Here is a 23,482-nt window from a genome sequence, read left to right on the forward strand (position 1 = left end):
TGTCTCTGAGTGAAGCGGGAATATGAGATAACGGTGCTGAGCAACAATTTCTTTCGTCAACACATTTTCAGCATTACCCTTCCTCACATCTGACTGAATGGAACAGCCGAAATTTCAGTTATTTCAACTACATTAAATGATCTTTCAAATTGGTCAAGACTCTCTAGTTTATGGCCGCTTCTCTATGGTACCAGTTGTTGTTTTATTGAACATTTATTGTGCATCAAAGACTATTAAACAACATAAACGGGAAGTTTTCTATTGTTAAACTAATTCTTACCAGTAGCATGCTTGGGAACACAAAGCTAGTTCCATCTAATCCGGTTACATTTTCAATTGTTGCGGTGTTATAACAACCGTCTGTTTGCAGTTGCCGCAAAACCATAGAATATATTAGATGCACATAGTATACTACAAAGTTACATGTACTATGTAACGATTCAAACATCCAAAATCTTTAGCAGTGATCAGTTAAACATGGAATTGTATATCATATAATTGCAATACTCTGATATACTACTTACAGAATACCATAGAAACTATGAGACAATACACTCTATGCACTTGTAGAAGGCCATAGAAACACAGATTCAAATAGCAATAGAAATCTAAATACGAATCATTAGCAACTACATTACGAACAATGTTACTGTCACATAGAAAAAACATCCAACGGAAGGGAAGCACCTTTTCTCAAAACTTCATTGACAGTTGTACAACTTTTATTTTTCATAGTAATGAAGCGTAATTCTGCAGATAACCATAGACATACGCAGATAACCATAGACAAACTCAGAGCTTTGTACACCAACCACCGTGATATCACACAAATCGGCCCTACATGACTATATGACGACACCCAGGAGTCCTGAAACATATTAGAACACATATTGCGATTTACCCAACAACGGGGGGAACCCTTTGTCCGAAAAAAGAAAAAAAAATTCCCATCAAAGTTTTAATCAGCCGACTCCATGAGTTTTTGGTTGAATACATAGAAACTCACAGAATTACGAAACACGACATCAACAGAATATTCATGAGTTGAATCGTACCAGGGTCTAGGGCAGTTATGTCTTGTTTCCGCTTCGTACGCATCTCCCCTGTTCGTTCAATATGTTAAAAACCCAAAAAATAACAAAATTAAAACAAAATCAAGAAACATTAAAACTTACTTGATCGATTTCTTGAGGTAGACATTGGTAGACCTGACTTGCGCCTACTTTGTTGGAAGCACTGGTGGTACTCGTGCACGATTTGCAGATTAACAGGAAAGGGAAAAAAAACCCTAATATGTAGACGGTGGGGCGATTTGGGGGGATAGTGAGTTGGTTTTGTTACGGTTAATTGGGATTTTGGAAAATATAATCTCACAGAATACTAGTGGCGGGATTGGTGGGATTAGTTTTTTTTTTCCAAAATTAAAAATAAACGGCGTTATTTTCTCCGTAAGGGTACTATGGTCAATATTTCACAAAAGGATGTTTGTCTAATGTTTTTGTAGAGTTGGGTGTTTCATCTAATAACTTTTCCCACTAGGGATGCATATCTTAAAGCCCCTTTAAAATAATATATGACCCACATCCCTAATTTTTATTTTATTCCTAGTTTGCCCTTATACCCTAAATATAATATCCCACGTTTATTCAACTAATCATATTTTTTTTTGTTTTCTCTCTCGCATCTCGCCGCTCCCTCTCCCTCTCGCCTCTTCTTCTCATATTTTTTTTTGTTTTCTATCTCGCCTCTCACCGCTCACTCTCCCTCTCGCATCTTCTTCTCCCTCTCCCTCTCGCCTCTTTATCTTCCGGCAAGGCGTTGTGGTGGTCGAGGCGACGGCGAGGGGTTGTGGTGGTCGTGGCGGTGTTGGGCGTTTGTGGTGGTCGAGGCGATGTTGGAGGGCTGCGGTGGTCGGCGGTGTTTGGGGGCTGCAGTGGTCGGCGGTGTTGGGGGCTGCGGTGGTCGGCGGTGTTTGGGGGGCTGCGGTGGTCGGCGGTGTTGGGGGCTGCGGTGGTCGGCGGTGTTTGGGGGACTGCGGTGGTCAGCTGTGTTGGGGGCTGCGGTGGTCGGCGATTTGGGGGCTGCGGTGGTCGGCGGTGTTGGGGGCTGTGGTGGTCGGTGGGGGGGGGGGGGGGGGGGGGGGGGGGGGGGGGCTGCGGTGGTCGTGTTGGGGGGGCTGTGGTGGTCGGCGGTGTTGGCTTCTAGGGTTTGACGGCTACTGTGTTTACGACTAGGGTTGGCGAGATTGGGTGTTGTTGGGTGCTAGGGTTTGGTAGTCCACCGTAGTAGACTATATAGTACACTGTAGTATACTTTGCTTTTAGGGTTTGGACAAGTAAACTATAGTAGATCATAGTACACTGTAGTACACCATAACCATAGTATATCATAGTATACCATAGTATTTCATAGCCTACTACAATTTTGACAACAAATAAAATTAAAAAAATGTAAATTGAATAAAAAAACGAAAAAACAATTTTTATTATAATTTTCAATATTATGTAGGAATTAAAAATTATTTTTGTATGTTTTTTATAATAGTGTAAAAATGATATAATTAGATTTTTATAATAATGAAAACAATACGACATGAAAAAAAAGAAATATGTAGAAAAAAGAAAAAGATAAATATATTCTACGTGAAAAAAATAATAAAAAAATGCTAGATGGAAAAATGAAAATGATAAATGCTGTTAAAATATTATTTGATGTATATTACAATTTTTATTTGTTAAGGACATTTTTGGAATGAAATTTATAAAGGATGTGAAGCAAATATTTAGTTAGACTTGTCATTTAGTTCTAATAAGTTTTGTCACTAGGGACTTATATCTTAAGACCCCTTATTATTATTATTATTATTATTATTATTATTATTATTATTATTATTATTATTATTATTATTATTATTATTATTATTATTATTATTATTATTATTATACACATTTATGAAATTATGTTTATTGAATGTTCAGATCAAGTTTTGGATCATCAAAATTCAAATAATGAACATCCTCATGATTCCAATAAAATTAATTCAGTATTTTTTATCCCTTATAAGGGAATATAAAGCCACCCGAAAATCGAAATGCAATAAATTATAATGTTCAGGTATATATTGTATTTTATTTCATTAATACATAGATTATATATCCGTATAATTTATCAACAGCAAGAAAGATGAAATAACTATTTGACGTAAGAAATTCAATAAAGTATTTTATTAAAAAATTATATATATATTATCAACGGTAGCAGCATATAGAAGAAATCCGGGTTGACCGTTGACCAATGTGGGTAGTAGAATCATGTGGTCAATTAAAGTAAAATAAAGCTGTTTTAATTGTTCGTGATTTGATGTGATGTGAGAAGTTCCCACAATCAAACACTGTACTTTCATTTGACTGCATTTTATTTAATTAATTTAATTTTGAGTTTAATATTTTATTATTCACAGCAGTGGCAGTGCAGTGGACCTCATCAATCATGCATGCATGTTCATGTTGGAATTTAATTACTCCTACGTCCCACCACTATTTTTCAACTGTCCATTCTTTCAAACTGTATCTCTTCAAAATTATTTTTATCATATTTGTTCATGAATAATTAGGTCAAAATATCTCGTCACTGTACTCTCTCTCTCTCTCTCTCTTTTTTTTTTTTACAATCATTTGTTCCAAAAGAATAAAAAAAGAGTTGATTCGTTAATTCTCAAATTTGTTCTGTTCGAGGATGAGGTTAAAATAAAGAACGAAACCTCGGGTAAATTACATCGACACACTTGAGGTATGCTTAAATAAATTTTAAATCGCAGCTGTGATATCAATAATTACATTCACCCCCTGAAACATGGTTAGAATTTAGAAACTATAATCGGATAATTCATTGGGTACGTTATTCCGATAGACGGACTATTATTTTTAGTCACTGGTGGAGACAACATAGAGTTATGAGGTGACATGGCTCCTCCAGCATTTCTTAAATCACGCATAGCTCTTTATTGTCTCCACCACTTCCGGAAAACTAATAGTAAACGGTGAAAAGAGAGAGAAAAGGGAAAACCAAAGTGAGATTGGGCCGACTTTAATTTTGGGCTCAAATTTTGTGGGCTGCTCGTAAGTGGGTTGCAAGGTGGAATTTTAATGGGCCATTTACAAAGAAATCATTTGGGCCACATACTCTACAAATCTCCACCTGACCCAAATGGATCATCTGGACCCTTTTAGGAGAAACGAAGTCATCATTGCCGTATGACACTACCTGCACTCAAAACACAAAGTTAGCACAAGTTTAAAAAACAAAACACAAAGTAATGCAAAACACAAGCAAAACACAAAGTAATGCAAATAATAAGCAAAACACAAATTAATGCAAATATTCTAACACGTTAGAATACATCACCACCGTCGGATATCGTATTGGCTTGATCTCTATGTTGGTTTTTCTTAGGCTTGGAACAATCACTAATGAAATGACTATGGTCACCGCAATTAAAACACCTTCTATTATTAGGATTAGCCTTTGACTTACTCCAATCTCCACCCTTTTTCTTAGTTTGATCAATTTGACTCAAAGAAGCCTTATAGTTTTGAAAGCGATTAGGCTGACTTCCTTTAATAAAATTAACCTCACTAAATGAATTATCCCTAATAATTCCCAATTCAAGCTATTTGCTTTTTAAAGCATTGATCACAGTATCTAAAGTAATCTTATCTCTACCATACTTAATAGCAGACTTAACATCATTAGAAATATCAGGAATGACATTCAAGAGCAATAGGGGTATATTCATCAATGTTCTTATCACCGGTTAATTTAATATCTTGAACTAACTTGGTAAAAACATCCATATTAGCATCAATATTTTTGCGAGTGACGTTGAACGGAAGCACGGTAAAGAATTAATTTCTACGAATTAATCCTATAGAACAAAATAACATTCGGAATCCACCGAAAACTCTGGAATCCACCAGAAAAATAGAGAAAACTCTAAATATTTTATTAAAATTCGAAAATCTTCTAAAATAAAGTCCTAAGGCATCTATTTATACTAAAAAACTGAAAACCCTAATTAAAATAAGAAAATACTAAAAATTACCAAAAACGGCAAAAACGAGTTAGAGTCTGATTCTAGTAGATCTTGTAATTTTGGGAACAACCCAATTTACGGAATCCTAATCCGATTTTTCTATGATTTGATATTAATTTTCTAAAACTTACCTAAAATAGCAAAAACGAACTTTTAGGAGTCTAAACGACGTTGGATTGCTGAACTTGGACGTGATTCATGAGCTTTGCTCATGAGTTTTGTTTCTTGCGCCGTTTCACTTGAGATAGAGTTCGTTTCGTACTCAACTACGATTTGAGTTCGTCGAAAACCCTTATTTTTCCATAATTTCTTTCGATATTTCCACCAATGTCCATTAATAACTCTTCTCCGAATTAAATAGTTATTTTGCAACACGAATCCAATTTCACGTTCCTTATCAATCTCCTCTTCTTCAAAAGAGCTCGACCTCGAGCTATGATCAAAATATAGCGATGCATATTTCTTTCGAAACAACTTCAAGTGCTCCACCAATATTCCCGGCACAAAAATCTTGCTTTCAAAATCTTCATCCAAACGTGGCGTTGGAAAAATTGGCTTCTTAATCGAAAATCTCAATGGCTCCACCAATTTCGCCGATGCAGGAACTTCACAGCAAACATTATCTACAATTATATCATATGCCTCAACGCAATCCACTTGTTCCTTCTCTTCACGTGCACCTTCCTCTTCTTGAACAAATTTTACAACTTCAAATTCTTCCTCAAATTTATTTTTAACACCCTCTCGAAACTCATCGACTCCCTCTTCAACCTTGCTAATGTTCTCTTCTACCCCGTTGATGCTATCTTCGACTTTGTTGATGCTCTCTTCAACCTCGTTGACTCCCCCTTCAACTTCATTGACTTTCACCTTGAATTTGTTAATGTCATCGTTAATCATAGCTACGCTAATTTTAACTTTTGCATCAACAATTTCTTCTTCAACTTTGTTAACTCGTACGCCATGATCCTCCACCAAACCGGATGCTTGAATAACGAACGAAGTATCTTGTACCTCCTTAACTTTGGCAACGGGTAGAACATCTTTGATTTTTCTAGAAGAACTATTTCGCTTCTGATAATATTCCTCGCTCCATGCTAACTCTTCAGCCTCTTCAAGGGAGTCGATTGTGCGCCACCCTATCCTAAGACGGATTGAAATATTCAATCCTTGCAGGTACCTTGAAATTTCCATACTTTCGGATTCTTGCAGGTTATTTAAGTTTGCTAGTCTCATAAACTCAGCAGTATACTTGTTAACAGATCTACTCCCTTGCGAACAATTACTATATAGTTGAAATAGACGTTGCTCATAACCTAGGGGTAAAAAACGATCCATCAACATTTTTCTCATCCTCCTCCATGATTGGATTGGAAATTTTTCTTGTCTAGCTCTCTTCCTCTGTATTTCATCCCACCATGCGGCTGTACAACCCTTTAACTCACACCTAACCAATTTTACCATCTTATTCGGCAAAATATCCATCAATTCAAAATAATTTTCGACTTCTGACACCCAATTGATAAAATCCTCAACTTCAAGAAAATTTCCACTAAAAGAAGGAATTTCAGCTCTCACCCGATATTTATCACGATCTTTTTGCCTCCTTATAGGCGGGTTTTCTTCAAACTCAAAGTTTTCGCTCCTCCTTGAATAATCATCATACCTTGATTGAATTTGAACAGGTCCATGATAATTGTGCCTAACATATGCACCTCGGGCTACACTGTCGGCAATCATCATGCTAGATTCAGTTCTTCTGTTGTTGTTGTCAAGGGCAAATCCCTCGCGCACCAACCGCAAATTTTGTAATTTTCCAACCCCGCGGTCATCGCCAACGTAGTTGTTGTCTCCATGTTTTGCACCTTTCGCCATCTAACCAGGAAAAACCTCGCTGCTGATGCCAACTGACGCAGAACGGAAGCACGGTAAAGAATTAATTTCTACGAATTAATCCTATAGAACAAAATAACATTCGGAATCCACCGAAAACTCTGGAATCCACCAGAAAAATAGAGAAAACTCTAAATATTTTATTAAAATTCGAAAATCTTCTTAAATAAAGTCCTAAGGCATCTATTTATACTAAAAAACTGAAAACCCTAATTAAAATAAGAAAATACTAAAAATTACCAAAAACGGCAAAAACGAGTTAGAGTCTGATTCTAGTAGATCTTGTAATTTTGGGAACAACCCAATTTACGGAATCCTAATCCGATTTTTCTATGATTTGATATTAATTTTCTAAAACTTACCTAAAATAGCAAAAACGAACTTTTAGGAGTCTAAACGACGTTGGATTGCTGAACTTGGACGTGATTCATGAGCTTTGCTCATGAGTTTTGTTTCTTGCGCCGTTTCACTTGAGATAGAGTTCGTTTCGTACTCAACTACGATTTGAGTTCGTCGAAAACCCTTATTTTTCCATAATTTCTTTCGATATTTCCACCAATGTCCATTAATAACTCTTCTCCGAATTAAATAGTTATTTTGCAACACGAATCCAATTTCACGTTCCTTATCAGCGAGAGTCCAATTTAAATTCAAAAAACTTTTCAAGCAAAAACATTTTATTGGGCAAATAATTTTCAACATAAAGCTCTTCCAATTTATCCCATAAACTTCTAGCAGAATCATGCTTTCCTACTTTTCTAATCACATAGTCACTTAAATTCAAGATAATAGCAGAATAAGCAAGATCATCAAGTTCTTCACGTTTAGCAACAGCTATAAAAACCTCCTCACTTAGAGAAATTGCTTTAAAACATTTTTGATGGATTAAAATACCTTTCATTTTCTGTTACCAGATAGAAAAATCACATTTTCCGTCGAAAGGAGCTAAAGATAACGTAGACATAGATCCCATATTCCAAGTATCAAGATAGCAAAATCACCAAGATTAAATATCAGTAGGATCAACAAACAAGAGAATCCCAAAGATTCAATAAACTTTAGCAAAATCGAATCACAAAGATTCACAATTTTTTCCAAAAAATCACACAATTATAGAATCACAAAGATTCACAATTTCAGAGCAAAAACGGATCACAAAGATTCCAATTTTTCAAATATCACAAAGATAGAGAATCACACAGATTCACACAAAATATTAGCGGAAGCAATAAACAAAGAATCACCAAGATTCACCAATAACAGGTATAATTATCACAAAGAATCAATCAACTCACCAAGAGTAGAAATTTATACCTGCCCCTGGACCAGGGTTTCGTACGCCGCTCCGGACGGACCCTTAACAACGCTCTGATACCCCTGTTGGGTATCCACCCGGAGAAACAATAGTAAATAAAACAGACATTATATTCACTTAAACCAATATGCAAGAAAATAACCTTATGGGAATAGGGGATACTGACTACAATCACTATTAATATAAAAAACAAAGCATAACAATTATGAAGACTTTAACAAATCAGAATAATTGCCAAAAAAAAATAATAATAATAATAATAATAATAATAAGAAACAAATAAATAATATAAAACTAAGGAAATAAAGGGGGAAAAAACGAAACCACGGCGAATCACACAGATTCGTGGGAAGATGAAGTTCTGATGACGATTGAGGTTCCCGACTCAGTCTCAATTCTCATTCGTCCTCGTCCAAGACTCACCAGCCGCAGCCACGCGCCCATCGGAACTAGCCCAACAGCCCAAATCCCTCTCATATCTCGAACTCGAAAAACCCGGAAAAACCCCAACTCACAAAAGGACCAAGAGTTCGAATAAATCAAACACACACAACACTCAACCCAACACCCAAACACTCACAAAGAGTCAGAATCAGTCATGAAGAAAAGATTTTGGAACACGGTGTAAAGTAGGTTTGATTTTCTTGGTCGTTCCTCTCTCACGAAGAAGAGGTCTATTTAATAGACCCAAGAACAGATTTCAGCGGAAACCGAGGAATCGAGATACTGGTGTCACAGATTTCCGGCGGAGAGATCGGGCCAGAAAAGAGGACGAAAAAAGCAGAGAGCCTTGATCAGTTTTTCGGTGGAGAAATAAATCTTTTTTCACGTTTTGACCTCTTAATTGGGTCAAGACCAATTCTCCACGTGGGCTTTTCAAATGTGGGCTCGCTCCAAGATGGGCTGGTTGCATGCTGGTATTGGGCCACAGATGAAGAGAAAACATTTAGGCCAAAATCCCAATAATCTCCACCTCGCCCAAATGAGTCATCGGGACATTTAAGGGGAAAAACAAGATCATCATAGCCGTATGACACTGCCTGCACTCAAAACACAAAGTTAGTACAAGTCTAAAAACAAAACACAAAGTAATGCAAAAAACAAGCAAAACACAAAGTAATGCAAATAACAAGCAAAACACAAAGTAATGCAAATATTCTAACACATTAGAATACATCACCACCATCAGATATCATATTGGCTTGATCACTATGTTGGTTTTTCTTAGGCTTGGGACACTCATTAATAAAATGATTATGGTCACCACAATTAAAACATCTCCTATTATTAGGATTAGCCTTTGACTTACTTCAATCTCCACCATTTTTCTTATTTTGATCAATTTGACTAGAAGAAGCCTTATTGTTTTGAAAGCGATTAGATTGACTTCCTTTAATAAAATTAACCTCACCAAATGATTTATCCCTATTAATTCCCAATTCAAGCTCTTTGCTTTTTAAAGCATTGATCACAGTATGTAAAGTAATCTTATCTTTACCATACTTAATAGCAGACTTAACATATTATAAATATCAGGAATAGCATTTAAGAGCACAATAGGGGTATAATCATCAATGTTCTTGTTGAATTTAAATGCCTATCAAAGTCCACTTATCTGTTGAGATAGACTACGTGTTACGACATTAGGTGTGGTAACGGAATTCTTGTGTTGTCACAGTAACTAACCTACTAAAAGCAGAATAAAGAACACAAGAATTTAATGTGGTTCGGATACAAATGTACCCTACATCCACGAGGACTTGCAAAACTAGTTCAGATTTAAGTGTACATTAATAGGACTTAATAAAACACTAAAGACTCCCTCTTTATGTGATACGCCGTTCTTGCACACAACTCGAACTTGTTGATAATCAAAGCAATTCCTCCTCCGCACTCTTGGACTTCCTCCAATGTTGAACTCCCTTCAAACGGCGGATCGACCTCTCCCGAGATCTTTTAAGCACTTCTCCCGAAACGCCGATCTTCTTTACGGCCTGGTAGAAGAAACCTGTTATGTTGCCACACCTGATGTGCCGACGGGGCTGCAGCACGGGTTGCACCCTTCAAAGCCTTTATGTTGGAATTTTTCTTATTAAAGCTCCATCGGACTCATATGAGGTTGAGGGCCTTATATAGGCACGAAATCACCACCCTAAACCTAACTTGGGCCCTAAGAAATCGATTTAACTAGGTAATAGAATCCTAGTCGATTTCTACTTCTATTCAAGATAAGTACAAAAGATACCTAACTAGAATATAATACATGGAAATAAATCTAAGTCCTAATAAAAATATTACAAGAATAGGACTCTAATTAATTCCAAAATAAACATGGAAAACAAATATTTGCCAATCTTTAGTTTCCACGTCTGGCGGATTTCTTCAATCTTCACTAACAGAAATCTGGTGCCAACAATCTCCCCATTTGGCATAGATTGGTTAGAATCCATGTTTAACACAAACTCCCCCTGCAGATGAGATTTACTCCCCCTGCAACATTGATGTCTCTTTTCTTCACCCATCTTTGTCTTCTATCAGAGTGTCCCATCACGGGGCACGTTACAACGCAGCGGAATTGGGTGAATGTCGTGACAAACTTCCGTCTCAACCATCCTTGTGAACACACGTCATCCAATAAGCAAAACAAATAAATCAAAACCCAAAATCGGACACTAAGTATATCTAGTGACCCGCTCTGATGCCAATTGTTGAATTTAAATGCCTATCAAAGTCCACTCATCTGTTGAGACAGACTACGTGTTACGACACTAGGTGTGGTAACGGAATTCTTGTGTTGTCAAAGTAACTAATCTACTAAAAGCAGAATAAAGAACACAAGAATTTAATGTGGTTCGGATACAAATGTACCCTACATCCACGAGGACTTGCAAAACTAGTTCAGATTTAAGTGTACATTAATAGGACTTAATAAAACACTAAAGACTCCCTCTTTATGTGATACGCCGTTCTTGCACACGACTCGAACTTGTTGATAATCAAAGCAATTCCTCCTCCGCACTCTTGGACTTCCTCCAATGTTGAACTCCCTTCAAACGACGAATCGACCTCTCCCGAGATCTTTTAAGCACTTCTCCCGAAACGCCGATCTCCTTTATGGCCTGGTAGAAGAAACCTGTTATGTTGCCACACCTGATGTGCCGACGGGGCTGCAGCACGGGCTGCACCCTTCAAAGCCTTTATGCTGGGATTTTTCTTATTAAAGCCCCATAGGACTCATATGCGGTTAAGGGCATTATATAGGCACGGAATCACCACCCTAAACTTAACTTGGGCCCTAAGAAATCGATTTTACTAGGTAATAGAATCCTAGTGGATTTCTACTTCTATTCTAGATAAGTACAAAAGATACCTAACTAGAATATAATACATGGAAATAAATCTAAGTCCTAATAAAAATATTACAAGAATAGGACTCTAATTAATTCCAAAATAAACATGGAAAACAAATCTTTGCCATCTTTAGTTTCCACGTATGGCGGATTTCTTCAATCTTCACTAACAGAAATCTGGTGCCAACAGTTCTTATCACCAGTTAATTTAATATCTTGAACTAACTTGGTAAAAACATCCATATTAGCATCAATATTTTTGCGAGAGTCCAATTTAAATCTAAAAAACTTTTCAAGCAAAAACATTTTATTGGGCAAAGAATTTTCAACATAAAGCTCTTCCAATTTATCCCATAAACTTCTAGTAGAATCATGTTTTCCTACTTTTCTAATCACAGAGTCACTTAGATTCAAGATAATAACAGAATAAGCAAGATCATCAAGTTCTTCACGTTTAGCAACAGTTATAAAAACTTCCTCACTTAAGGAAATCGCTTTAAAACATTTTTGATGAATTAAAATACCTTTCATTTTCTGTTGCCAAATAGAAATTAAAAATCACCCTTTCCATCGAAAGGAGCTAAAGATAACATAGACATAGATCACATATTCCAAGTATCACAAAGATAGCAAAAAATCACAAAGATAATTAGCAGGATTAACACCCCAAAGAATCACAAAGATTCAATATTATTTAGCAAAATCGAATCACAAAGACTTATAAATTTTCAAAAAATCCCAAGGATTCCAATTTCAGAGCAAAAACGGATCACAAAGATTCCAATTTTCAAATATCACAAAGATAAAGAATCACACAGATTCGCACAAAATATTAGCGGAAGCAATAAATAAAAGATTCACCAATAACAGGTATAATTATCACAAAGAATCAATCAACTCACCAAGAGTAGAAATTTATACCTGAGCGAAACCCCTGGACCAGGATTTCGTACGCCGCTCCGGACGGACCCTTAACAAAGCTCTGATACCACTGTTGGGTATCCGCCCGGAGAAGACAAACCACACAAGATCAAAATACTCATATTTTATTAGAAACAATTAAAATATAATATAATATAATGAATCAACACAATCAATTAATAACTAAATTAATGACAACAATTTATAAAACCAACAATCACAACAACTGACGTAGCCATATAAATTATTTAAACAAATCAAAACCAACAATCAATAATGACAAGAATGCAATAGTTTCAAATTAATAAATTTGCAAAACATTAAAGGCAAAAAATAATTCGTAGAGATAGAATAGAATAACCAGAAGCAAATCACACAGATTTGCAGCCACACACACGTACACACACAGTATATTCCAACGAACAAAACGAAGAAAACGAAACCCAAATTCACACCCTAATCTCACTAGATTTTCCTTTTTACTCTCTCTTGACCTTTTTTTTTCTATCTCGTATTGTTGAGGTTCAAACAACGTCCCACATCGGTTTAATATGGGAAAGATCTATGGTTTATATAGAGGGGATAGTAACTCCATTGGTATGAGGCCTTTTGGGAAACCCAGGAGCAAAACCAGTTGGGCCCGGCCCAATCTGGACAATATCATACTAATGTGGAGTTTGTGCTATTCCTGCCTGCAAACAATATCATACCAATGTGGAGTTTGTGCTATTCCTGCGGGGGCCCAACAAGTCTGTTAGAATGCTATCGGAATAACGTATGGTGGTGAGCTCCCGGTGCACAAGGATTGTTGAGGTGCAAACAATATCATACCAATGTGGAGTTTTGTGCTATTCCTGCGGGGGCCCAACAAGTCTGTTAGAATGCTATCGGAATAACGTATGGTGGTGAGCTCCCGGTGCACAAGGATTGTTGATGTGCAAACAATATCATACCAATGTGGAGTTTTGTGCTATTCCTGCGGGGGCCCAACAAGTCTGTTAGAATGCTATCGGAATAACGTATGGTGGTGAGCTCCCGGTGCACAAGGATTGTTGAGGTGCAAACAATATCATACCAATGTGGAGTTTTGTGATATTCCTGCGGGGGCCCAACAAGTCTGTTAGAACTTAGAATGCTATCGGAATAACGTATGGTGGTGAGCTCCCGGTGCACAAGGATTGTTGAGGTGCAAACAATATCATACCAATGTGCGGGGGCCCAACAAGTCTGTTAGAATGCTATCGGAATAACGTATCCAATGCATTATCACATTACATGAGGTGAGTGTAATTATCGATATTACATGGACCTTAAAGTTATTTTAGCATACCTTAGGGGTGTGAGTGTAATTTACCCTTATTTTTATTATTAAATAAATTGATACAACTACAACTTCAATCATTCATATAAGATTCAAGAATTTAACTAGTCAAATATATTAAAAAGATGGAGAACATATAAAATAATGTCTAAATCCATGAATTTATAGATATTCACAAAAAGAGGTTCAGTATTTAACTATTTATCAATCAAGCTTGTGAATTGTGACTGGGCTCAAATGTTCATACACCCTTGGGCCTAATCAAAACAAAAATATAGTCAAATATGTTTGGGCTTATGCTCAAATTAAAAAAAAGCCCAATTAAAATTGCACTACAAAATTATGATAATAAAAACAAGGATGGCCCATAAACTTTAACATAACTAGACTTCATAAAAGTTAATACCATAACTTAATATCTTACTAACTATCTAATTGATTAATCAGTAAAAAATTAATCCAATTCCATCTAATCAAAATTAAACCCACATATCTAATCGAACAAGGCCTTAATTCTTTAATTTCCATTAGTTAATGGTGGTGATAATCTAAAATTTTATAAAGCCTAATGAATACCGATAGTCATAGAGTGAGAATCGAAACGTAACTTTTGAATTCCGACAATTTTGATTCAAATTTTTTTTTTCTTTCAATTTTTTAACTATGTTGTTTTATTTTGAATTCATAAAATCCGTTTGGCATTTATTCATATTTGACATGTAAAAGAATGTTGCTGAAATATGAAAATGAAAATCACTCGCAATAAAATAGCTGTCAAATACAGTTAAACCTCTATAAATTAATACTGTTGGGACCATTAAAATTTCATTAATTTAGCGAAATATTAACTTATCGATAAATTAATAATTATTAATTTATACATTAATTAATAAATTATTAATTTATGAAATTACTTTTATTATTATTTTCAATAAAATACATTTTTTTTTAAATTTTTTTACGTGTATATTATTCATTGTACCATTCGTCAATGCATTATAGAGCCCGTTTAACGAACGGAAGCTCTTAAAGCAGCAATGGTATAGAACGATTTTATGTTGAGTTATGACAAAACTATACCGAAAGTTCTAACTATGTTAAGAAAAGTGAGGGACGAGATTTATGGTAATGTGAACTTTAACAGAAACAAGCAACAATTAGATTGTATTGTATTAAACTTTCATTGATCTATAAAATATGAACTATACCATGTAATTTAAGAATTATTTTTATGCATTATTAATTTATATATTATATGGGGCTTCTTAAATTTTTCGAATGTGTATTATCTTATAAATTTAACGAATTATTAATTTAGCACGTTGTCCCCGAGTTGGGACCGGGAAAATTTATTATTTAAGCGAGGTTATTAATTTATCGGGTATTAATTTATCGAGGTTCTACTGTATGTTACTATTTAAACAAAATTTATGTTTATTAATTATTATAGACTCATAATTAATTGGGATTAGTGTGTTAGTGATTAGCAATAATCGAGTGGTGTTGATGGAAGAAATAATAGGGAGACAATTTTACGTTAAATCATACAAAATTAGTGATTCATTTGATTTGTCAAATGTTAGTGTCTGCCACTACCAACTTCTTATACCTTTCTTCCAATCACAAATAATAAAATGTCGACTGATTAATTAGCAGTGTTTGGACGATTAAACCACTCCATTGAAATTTTGATCTACAAAAACAACCTTGTCGTCATTTTATTTGACTAATTGTCGCTTCAATATTCATGTTTTATTTTTTTATTTTTTTTTATTTTTTTTTTAATTCTGATACGATAAATAAATATAATTATCGTATCAGAATGAATAAATGGTCAATTGATTCTTGTTGTGTTATGTTGATACTTCTTTAAAAACCGTTTAATCCAATCTTAAGTATCAAACAGATTATCAATTTTTTTAGATGTGAATAATTATATTTATTTGTGATTTGTTGATAGTACGAATCACAAATAAAGAAATACCTTAAGCCTTGGGTTATATATAGAATCGAAGTCTCAAAGGAACATATCTACGTATTCAGCTTTTTCTGTTGACAAAGAAATTTGTTGTTAGAAATCCAAACGCGAAGCGTAAACCCTCAGCAAGTCATTTGCAACGAGTTCGACCTAAAAAGTTTTGACAATAAAAGATCAGACTCATTTCATACAAAATAAACGTGAATTGTAACTCTATTACGAATTGCAATAGTTTTTTTTATTTTTACCTCTCTTAAGCATGAATTTGAAACAGGTACAACGTGTCCAAAATTAACGTGAAATTGATTTTTTTTTTTAAACATAAATAAGAAAAGAAAATTGGTGTGAAATGAGAATATGAAGGAAATAACATTGTGTTCAAAATTAGTGTGAAAAGGGATTTTAAAGAAAGAAAGAACAAGTGGCGTGGCCTAAAAGGGGCAAAAAGATTACCATCAAAGCAATCCCTTTTGATTTTGATGTGATCACCTCATTAGATTTAACTGACACACAACAGTGAAATAGTGTGTCTCGTTTGGTTGGAGAGATTAGTCATGTTTAACTAAATAATTAAACTTTACTTGATGTTTGGTATTCTCAGTAAATTGTCTGATCGACCCGTCAAAATTATATTATCATGGCTTATATTGCCTTCTAAGAAATTTTTTCTGTTGGACGTCGCAAGGTTCAATAAAATAATTCAGTATCATTAGATTATTTAATCATATCTTGGTATAGGGAACCAAATAAGATCTAAGCCTAACTCTCTCTCCTCATTTCTTCTATAAAGAATCAACAATCATATTATTAGTTGTTCAATATCACATGAGCCGATTCGCAAGCCTTACTATTTTTTTTATTTTTTATTTTATTATAAATATAAATAACAATAAATTTTATGGTATTTTAATTACGATATAAATATATTATAATAAAAATAATATTAATATCAATATTAAAAAAAATGAGTTGGGCTCGAGTTCAAAAAACCTGCAGAACTTGGATGTATTTACGTTTACGCCGCTACTTCTAGCTTTAATGCATTTCAGTTCAATGTTTTTAATTTGATTATAGAGGAAAGCTTCATTAATGAATATGAGCAAACATTGATCCTATTTATTTACCGGTGCATATCACTTTCAATTATTTATTGATCGATATGTTATCAACGCAATTAATCACGAAAATTACATATCGGTCCTTCATTTCGACAATCAACAATTCAAATCAACCTCAAATCACCAGTTTTTCTGATATCGATTGATCTATTTTCCTTTATAATTACTCTTTTTGTTCACATTTGAATTGTCTTTTAATTTTATTGCTCTTAGTTTCTAAATAAAATCCATACGAAATATTCATATCGAATAGTGTAGCTCATTAACTGTTTAAGTTTTAAGATAAAAAGATCATCCAACTTGGTATCAGGATCAAACAAAAATATTTGATAGTGTTTTCGAATTTCTCCGCCATCCATCCAAAGAAAAAGAAAAGGAAGACGAAAAAAAAACGTGCAAGGCCGTAAAATATAAGGTTCGTGCATGTAAGAGCTAGGGCGTATTGGAGAAGTAAATATCATGTGATGGATCTTACTAATAAATTTAAATTTGGAGATGAAATGATCATGAGATATTAAAAAAAAAAAAAAAAATCTATAAAAAGAATATAATAATATGATGTGAACAATTAACATTAACAATCTATAAAATTTCTAAATAATTATTATCATTTTGCCACATTTCATCTAATTTCAGTAATAAAGCTCTAAAACTAAAAAAAAATGCATCTTTCAAATATGATGATAATATAATGATGATCGATTTGTACCTTTTCGTATTTCTTTTGTTATATATATTCACTAGTGATTTTGAATAAATTGAATATATTTATTTATAAAATTATATCTTTCTTTTTAGTCCGGTGCAGGCGGGTCTATGTGGGCCTTTTCGCCCAAAAACAAATGGGCCGGTCCAACTTTTCAAATTCATTTGAAAGGACCAAGTGCAAAACCAATCACTTATCTCAAATTATAAGAAAGAATAATATTTTAAAGGATACAGAATAAAAAGTAATACGGGAAAATAGGGAAACATATACGGGAAATAGATATCTTATATATAAAAGAAAGAAACGCTAGGGTAACCTAAGAAACCCTAATGGCATATTTGTAAAAATAAATTAATTTATGTGTAAATATATTTATTTTATCTCCTATTTTGCAGCTATTTTTTTTCTAATTATTTTAACACCAAATCTCGGCTAGCACAATTATAATCAACTACATCTATAATTTTTTTAATTATTATTATTATTATTATTATTATTATTATTATTATTTTCCAGCCTATTTTTCTAATAAAAAATATGCTTCATTTATTTAAGATTGACATTTAAGATTTTATAGTTTTTTTTAACGAGTTTATATTATTAAATCCGTATAAATGTTGATGTTGTTTTTGATATCACTAATAAATTTTATTATAATGATAATTATCATGTATTAAACTAATTATCATTTTCATTTGAAATGCTATCCCGTGCATCGCACGGGGGAAAATGCTAGTATTCATAAAATGAAGATACGAGAGCTTGGGGAAAACGTGTAAATATTAATATTATATGGATATATCTACAAATATGTTATGTATATATATATATATAAAAGTTATTATTTATATATTTTAATACAAACATATTCAAAATAAATTTTAATATAAACTATAAATTTGGAATTGGTCATAAATTGTGTAAATAATTAAAAAGAAATGGAAAATTTTGCTATTCAAACATGTTTTAACGATTTAAAAATTGCAAAATAACTCATAAAGTGTCCCCGGCAGATGTCTTTGAGCTTCCGACACAAAACTTGTTCAAAATACGGAAAACGTTAAGAAGCTGATGTTTACGTGCTGCGTAATTTATAAGTATCAATGTGGTGCAAAATAAGTGGAAAATGTATCTTGTAATTGTCACATATTTGAAGTATATAAACTATAAACAACTAAAAAAATGAAATTATAAATAAAACGGACTCCCATCGAAGAAAATGGAGAATCCAACAAGAGGAAAGGCAATGATATTGCTTCCCCCCTATACAGTCATATTTGTAATTTTTTTTCAATTTTTATCAAATATTTATCTCCTTAATATTATTTTAAATATTATTTTCGAATTTTATCATATTTGTATCCCCTAAATATTATTTTAAATATTATTTTTTATTTTTATCTCCTAAATATTATTTTTTATTTTTATCAAATTTTTATCTCCTAAATATTATTATAAATCATATATTTTTTTTTTTAATTTTATCAAATTTATATCTCATAACTATAATTTTAAATATAATTTTCAACTTTTTTCTGAGACACCTAACTTAATCAAACTATTAATTGGAAAGGATCTTATATGCGCTAAAGATTATTTATGTAGAAACATACCTAAACATCTTTATAATACAATTCATCAGTTTGGTCAATATACGCTTGAAGCGATCAAGGAAACCTATATGGTTCAATATAATATACCGAGGAGTGGTATGAATGTGGAATTGAAGTTATTACGGAATGATTTTAATCATATTTTATCTCATAAATATTATTCTAATTATTATTTTCATATTTTATCAACTTTTATCTCATTAACATTATTTGAAATATTATTTTCGATTTTTTATCAAATTTTTATCTCCTAACTATTATTTTAAATTTTATTTTCGATTTTTATCAGATTTTTATCTCCTAAATATTATTTTTTGATTTTTTTATCAAATTTTATCTCCTAAATATTATTTTAAATATTGTTATCGATTTTCATCAAATTCTCCTAGATACTTATATATAAAAGAAAGAAACGCTAGGGTAACCTAAGAAACCCTAAAGGCATATTTGTAAAAATAAATTAATTTATGTGTAAATATATAATATTTTATCTCCTATTTTGCAGCTATTTTTTTTCTAATTATTTTAACACCAAATCTCGGCTAGCACAATTATAATCAACTACATCTATATTTTTTTTATATATAAAAGAAAGAAACGCTAGGGTAACCTAAGAAACCCTAATGGCATATTTGTAAAAATAAATTAATTTATGTGTAAATATATTTATTTTATCTCCTATTTTGCAGCTATTTTTTTTCTAATTATTTTAACACCAAATCTCGACTAGCACAATTATAATCAACTACATCTATATTTTTTTTAATTATTATTATTATTATTATTATTTTCCAGCCTATTTTTCTAATAAAAAATATGCTTCATTTATTTAAGATTGACATTTAAGATTTTATAGTTTTTTTTAACGAGTTTATATTATTAAATCCGTATAAATGTTGATGTTGTTTTTGATATCACTAATAAATTTTATTATAATGGTAATTATCATGTATTAAACTAATTATCATTTTCATTTGAAATGCTATCCCGTGCATCGCACGGGGGAAAATGCTAGTATTCATAAAATGAAGATACGAGAGCTTGGGGAAAACGTGTAAATATTAATATTATATGGATATATCTACAAATATGTTATGTATATATATATATATATATATATATATATATATATATATATATATATATATATATATATATATATATATATATATATATATATATATATATATAAAAGTTATTATTTATATATTTTAATACAAACATATTCAAAATAAATTTTAATATAAACTATAAATTTGGAGTTGGTCATAAATTGTGTAAATAATTAAAAAGAAATGGAAAATTTTGCTATTCAAACATGTTTTAACAATTTAAAAATTGCAAAATAACTCATAAAGTGTCCCCGGCAGATGTCTTTGAGCTTCCGACACAAAACTTGTTCAAAATACGGAAAACGTTAAGAAGCTGATGTTTACGTGCTGCGTAATTTATAAGTATCAATGTGGTGCAAAATAAGTGGAAAATGTATCTTGTAATTGTCACATATTTAAAGTATATAAACTATAAACAACTAAAAAAATGAAATTATAAATAAAACGGACTCCCATCGAAGAAAATGGAGAATCCAACAAGAGGAAAGGCAAATGATATTGCTTCCCCCTATGCAGTAGTATATAGTGAGGAGTGACCCTGAATGACATGGCGCCAATTCACCTGTGGGGCCCACTAATACGACTGAAACGACGTCACTGGATCGTCCACGTGTACCACACATTTCCCTCCCGCTCTCCACGGAGGGGTCCTGCAGCAGCGTCAGGTGGTCCCCACATTCATGTGTGACACGTCGGTATACGGCGCGTCAAACATCGCCATCGCGTGACGTCATTGTTTTTTTCGATCTTCTTGGGCTTGAGGAAATGGATCTCCACCGTCCGATGCAGAATCGACGGTCGGATGCCTGTTTCTCTTTTCTTCCCGTTGGCAGAGGGAGCTTGACTAAATAATGACACGTCTACAAAGTGGAAGGCGAGTGGGGCCCGTGTGGTTAGATAATTTGGTGAGGGTCAAAATGTGACGTGAGGTAAAAAGGTGAAAAAGGGAAGGTAATTTGGGTCCCATTTATGTACTACGGAAATGGCGATACGGAGAAATGGAGAAACAAATACCGGAAACGGCTTGTTTGGAAATGAGCACAGGAAACGTATAAATATTTAAAGTATAGGAGTATATTTATAAATATTCTATATATACATAAATAAGTTTTTATTCATGTATAAATTCCCTTTTTTTATATATATTATATACATTTTGAGTAAATTCAAGTCCTTTACATTTAAATTCGAATCCTAGACCGTTTACCTTGTTGGTAAAGTTAGATACCAACTCTCCTAATGAGAGTTGGTTATATATTATTATACAAATATATTCGAAATAAATTTTGCTATCAACTATCAATTTGCAATTGATCATTAAATATTGTAAATAATTTGGGAAACAATAAACATATTTGAAAATTTGCTATTCAGTTATGTTTTTAACTTTTTAAAAACTGCAAAACGGCCGTAAGGTTCCTGGCAAGTGTTTCGAATTTCCGACAGGAAACGTTTCCAAAATTCGAAAACGTTAAAAAGTTAAAAGAGTGCTTTATATTTGATATGCCTAATTGAGCCAGCCAATGGGCCTACAATTTCTTTACCTACTAGGTCCCGAGCCCAATATTGAAGACCACTACAACCCCTATCACCTTCAAACAAGGTTTGAGTCCGACAATCTCAACTATTTAAATTTCAGCCCGATCGATGATGTATAAATAAAGGTTTTAATTCATTCTTTAAGGTACGTTCGATTATTCAAGCAATTCAACTACTCTAATTTTATCTACGACTATTGCTATCCACACACCTGACTTGAGCGTCGGAGGGGTTTTTGTCGGATCGACCACCGACTTAATTTATGTGTTCTCTTCTCGCAGGTATCTCAAGGTTATCAAGCTTGTGAGCCAGTGATCCACTTTACCCTTCTAGCTCATTATACTTCAACTGTTTAAGGTGATCTATTTCTAGAATCATCAATCATTAATATTGTATTATGATAATAAAAAAAGTTATTAAAAATATTATTAACTTGTGACATTTTTCTATCCAAAATAAAATATTCAAATGATTTAGATATACAACATAAAATGATTCAAAATTGAAAACATTATTACGACTTAAATAATTGTTGATATGAGTGGTCAAGAAAATGTTTATTTTCTTAAAATGAATTCTCTTTTAATTTCTTTTGACAAAAGAAGAATATATCTTTTTTTTTTCTATTTTAAATTGTACCGGGTAACGTGTGTGGTAAGTATTACATATTGTTGCATAATAGATGTTACCCTACGAAAATGCATGCTACAAAGGACTTTCTATCGAATCTCATAAATATATGTAGCACGAACATGGAAACGGTGATATAAAAAAGTAGAGAACATAAATGAAGAAATAACATATCCGAAAAACGGTAATACGGAAGCTTGTGGGAAACTTTAATTATAGGAGTATATTTATAAATATGTTATATAAACATATATAAGTTTTTTATTTATATATAATTTTTTTATATATTTTCATACCGTACATATTTAAAAAAGAAAAATTGCTACCAATTATCAATTTGCAATTAATTATTAAATAGTGTAAATAATTAGGGAAGCTAAAATTATGATAGTTGATAACAAAATTAGGTTTATAATTAGATTGAAAAGGTCACTTTAATTTAGGGTCCTCTTAGATATTGTGATATAGTTAGAGACTTCTTCTTTCATAAGAAAATTATGTAGATCTTTTCTCATAATTGGTTATGTTTTCTTCTTTACACCTTAAGTTGGAATTTTATAATATGTTTTAGGAGCACGTGTCACAAATAAGAAGATGAATTTATAAGATGGCATGCCGTTAATGATATATTGTCATAATATGGTTATCTAAAAAAAAAAAAAATTATGTAGATCTTCCCTCTTAACGTTAGTTTGATTTTCTTCGTTACACCTACAGTTGGATTTTCGTAATTTGTTTAAGTTCGGAGCACGTGTCAAAATAAGAACTCGAATTTATAAGATGGCATGCCGTTAATGATTGTCATAATATGGTTATATCTACAAAATTATGTAGATCTTTCCTCTTAACTGGTTATGTTATCTTCGTTACACATTAAGTTGAAAATTTGTA

This window comes from Erythranthe guttata, chromosome 8, assembly GCF_056151865.1.
Source record: "Erythranthe guttata isolate IM_541 chromosome 8, IM_541, whole genome shotgun sequence".
NCBI classification, from domain to species: Eukaryota; Viridiplantae; Streptophyta; class Magnoliopsida; order Lamiales; family Phrymaceae; genus Erythranthe; species Erythranthe guttata.